Raw genomic sequence first — 4111 nt, 5'->3', positions numbered from 1 at the left:
AAGAAAATGAATGGATGGATGGATTAAAAAGAAAAAAAAAAGAAAAAAAAACACATTAGCTTGACGTAACCAAAACAAAAAATTGGATAGCAAACCGGTACTCGGACCCTACTCAGAATTAAGATTTTGTTGTGAGGACGTAAACAAAAACAAAAAACGTAATAATAACAAGAACAAAAAAAAATATCTAAATGGAGCAATGACAGTAAAAATTTTGGGATTATATTGCTTTTTGGGCACAAAAACATTAAGACGTTGGCACAGTGGCAATGCAGGGGTAGCGCGCGCCACCCATGTGGCCGTCGTGTTCAAGTCCTCTTCCAAATGTTTCCTCACTCACCTTCCTGACGCATAAAGGCCATTGGAGCCTAAAACATGTGAAGGAGAGCAACTGTCTTGGGTTTCAGACATTTTCAATTCAAATTATGCAAGCATTTACAACAAATGAGCTAACAAAGTCTTGTGTTACAAATATTGAGCAATTACATAATGAAGATGCTAATTCGTAAATGACGCCATGACGTGCATGTCAAGTTTTAAACTTAATTTCAAACCTAACATGAATAAACACAAACTAGTTCACATAGAGCTATAAACGTGATTCAGAATACTTAGGTGGGGAGCTGTGAAAATTAATGAACTCGTATTATGTTGGGTAAACCGGATTTACAGCTGGTTTTTGTGAAGGGCCAAGTGGCACAACTCTTAATCCCAAATTAAATGTCCTAATTCATATAAAGCATCTTCAAAGAGTTGATAGTGATGCTGTGGGCAGAAAATGATATCCAGTAGCAGTCAATCTTGCAACAAATGTACAGAAGCCTCTGACTGAAGGCAAATAACTTATTTTTTTACCTTTTCAATAACCACTTAACACTGTGGGACACTTTGTATTGGTTAAGCTAATAAAATCTCAATAAAACATATTAGAGTTTGTGGTTGCCATGTCACAAAATGAAAGCCTTTGAAAAGCACTGCAATCCAGTTGATTAATTAAGCACAAGTTAACAACAGCCATTTATGTTTCTTCATTTGTGTCCTGCATGCAGGTAATCTGAACTCTCTCACCGCAGGGTTTCAATGTTTTAACAGATGAAGGTTAAAAGTTTGGGATTGTTTAGGTAAAAGTAGCAAGACCTTTCCTTGAAAAACATAATGCATCATTCATTTGGCATCAGGGATGCCTTCACAGATGTCGGAATTATTAATGACATGACAGCAAACACAGAAAACATCATTATGTGGTGATGAATAAGTAATTATTAGTAATTAGAGACAATCTCGAGTAAGTGGCAGGGCGTTGGGGGGGGGGGTGAGACAGGGAAGATGTGGAGATGATAATCTTGCCTTCCTGTTTATTGAGGTTTAGAGATGTAAGAATTAGCAAAAGGTGGCGATCACATTTTTATAACCCAGAAACATTACATTGGATTCTGACTGACCTTATTATTGGTAGATATTTTATTATGTTCTCCTGTGCTATGTTCCTTCAATTACCTGTAAGGAAAGATGTAGATTGCATTTTTTAAATATAGCTGCTTTACACAGCTTTTCAACACTTATACCTCACAATGGCCTCCATTTCAGTAGCTGTGGTCTATCCGTCGCAGAAGTAGATAATGAAAAGGAAATCAAAAGTTAGAGCTGAGCATGGCCAGTGGTGGCCCCATGCAAGGACACCCAAACCTTGGTTTCCGTCTGTGCTAATCTACTCCCTGGATGGGGATTGAAATAATCTTAATGTGGACGACTTTGTTGTTGTTAGCCAAAGGTGACTTCAGGTTCCCCCCACCTCCCACCTATAATAATATTAACATTGAAACCCTGGATGTGAGAGCAAATACAAAGACAAAATCCAATGTTGGCCCTCCCTGAGTTCGCCTTTGAAAACCACTCTTTCCTCTGCTGATGTCTATGCTTGGCTAAAGGCCGGGGTGCTGTGCTAATCGCAACATGAACTTGTTTGGATCTCCGTTACAAAAATTACATTTGGATGACTTTGCAAAAGTATTCACACACCCTGAACTTTTTCAATTCTGAACTCCCTTTTGTAATGTTATGTGTTTTTTTGTGTAAATGACAGTTATTCTTATTGTTAGGGCTGCACAATACTAGAAAATCTAGTGATGATATCAGTAAATATTATGATAACATTATCAGTTTCCTTATTTCTTCTTCTCTCTCTTTCTCATCTGGGGGTTTCCAACAATCTGTGACCTTTAGCATCGGTATCCAGTGTCAGCTAAACAGGATGTTAGCATGAAACATGCAAGTTCATAACACTTGGAATATATTAGCCAACAACTGTTGTGCTCCAAACAGTTCTTTTGAATATGAAAATTGCATAAACTGATATTACACTGACGATTTATTTGCAATACATTGTGGAGCCCAACCCTAAAATAAATGTAGTACTTACTGAATGCGAGTTAAGATTTTAATTTGTAAAAGATGTTAGAAAAAAAACTTAACATTACATAAAAGGCAGTTTTACTGTGAAAAAAATTTGATAGAGAATGAATACTTCTGTAAAGTCCTGTGTACGGAACAGGGGCCACACTGTGTCACCAAGAAGTTCAGGCCACAGTAAATTCCTTGTTCCTCCTTTCACTGTTTCTTGGAGATTTTAAAAAGCTCCTGCAGTGAGCGTGGAAAACGTTGAGTAATATGTCAACATTTACATTTGGGCGAGTCAGAATCTAAAAGGTGCCCAGGCAGATGTGAGGATGCGCAGTTTCTAAATGTCATCAGTGTAGTTTGATGAAAAGGCTTTTTGTCTCCCTGAGGAACAGGAACTGTTTCCTCCTAACTCGCCTGCAGAGAGGACAGAATTTAACACATTTAGCTCTGAAGTTTTTGGTCTTTTCGTACTTTTTTTTGTGTTTGCTTTCACAGTGGAGCCATTAGCTTAATCAAAGCTGAACTGGTATTGTCTTAATGTTTAGAGTGACATAATCACTGAAGCTTTCAGTTTGTGATGGTCTTAAAGGGGCAGTATTATGTAAAATCGACTTCATCAATAAAGAGCAGGAGCTTTTAAAGGGACGGAGGCACAATTTTAAGGCGTTAAATAACAAGATAAAATGTATTTAAAGTCACATTTGATAGATCTTTTTTAACAACTGAAGTTAACAGTTGCATGATTGAGCTATACAATGGCACTGTGCGCCTGGAAAACATATAATACTGCCCCTTTAACGGGTTATATGGCTCTCCACACAGGGCTTCCATTTGTTGGGGCATAGCAAGAGAAAAAAAGCCTTGTGTTGCACTCAGTGTAAAGCACTGGAAGAGCACATGGAAACAACACAAACGTCAGTATCTGATTCTAATGTAAACTCAAGAGTCTCCAAGTGACGTCAGTGGAAGACACGAACAATTTGTGTCAGTTACTATGCTGCTAAGAAAAGTTATAAAATCAGGTTTTCAAAAAAAAAGAGGGAGAGAGAGAGAAAAAGGCAAGAGTGTTAATTTATAACCCAGTTTTTCTCCAAGAGAGGTGAGTAGACTGTGTGAGATTATCAACATCAACCATTTAGCATAATTAGCTTAGCTACAAACTATTGTTTGCCTCCATTTCACTAGCCTTTAATGAATTAAGGAAAAAAATTACCAACATATTCATATATTTAACTTGTCCTTGGCACCTTTTACCACTTAACGACAGATGAGTCAGTCAGCAGCAGCTCTAACCCACGTCTTGTTCTCCCTGAGTGAAATTAAAGCTGCATTATGTCACTTTTATATAAATATTTTTTTCACATATTTTTAAAACTGTCATTATATTGTGACAGTATGGTATGAGAGGTAATCTGTGAAAAATGTATTTCCTCTGCCTTCTCCCAGTGCTAAAAACAACCAGTCAGTGGCAGTAGAGTTTTAATGCTGTCAATCACAATCTCATGTGGTGCTGCTCATCCAAACTCTGGAGCTGGAGCCACCAGCTCCAGAGTTTCCGGCGTTGGCTGCTGACGAGCAGCCGCCCGCTCCAGAGTCTCCTGCGTTAGTTGCTGATGAGCAGCCACCCGGCCCAGAGATTCCTGCGTTTGCTGCTGACGAGCAGCCACCCTCTGCAGAAATTCCGGCGTTCGCTGCTGACGAGCAGCCGCCC

This window comes from Poecilia reticulata, linkage group LG21 (assembly GCF_000633615.1).
Source record: "Poecilia reticulata strain Guanapo linkage group LG21, Guppy_female_1.0+MT, whole genome shotgun sequence".
Taxonomy (NCBI): domain Eukaryota; kingdom Metazoa; phylum Chordata; class Actinopteri; order Cyprinodontiformes; family Poeciliidae; genus Poecilia; species Poecilia reticulata.
Note: the sequence above shows the minus strand (reverse complement) of the source record.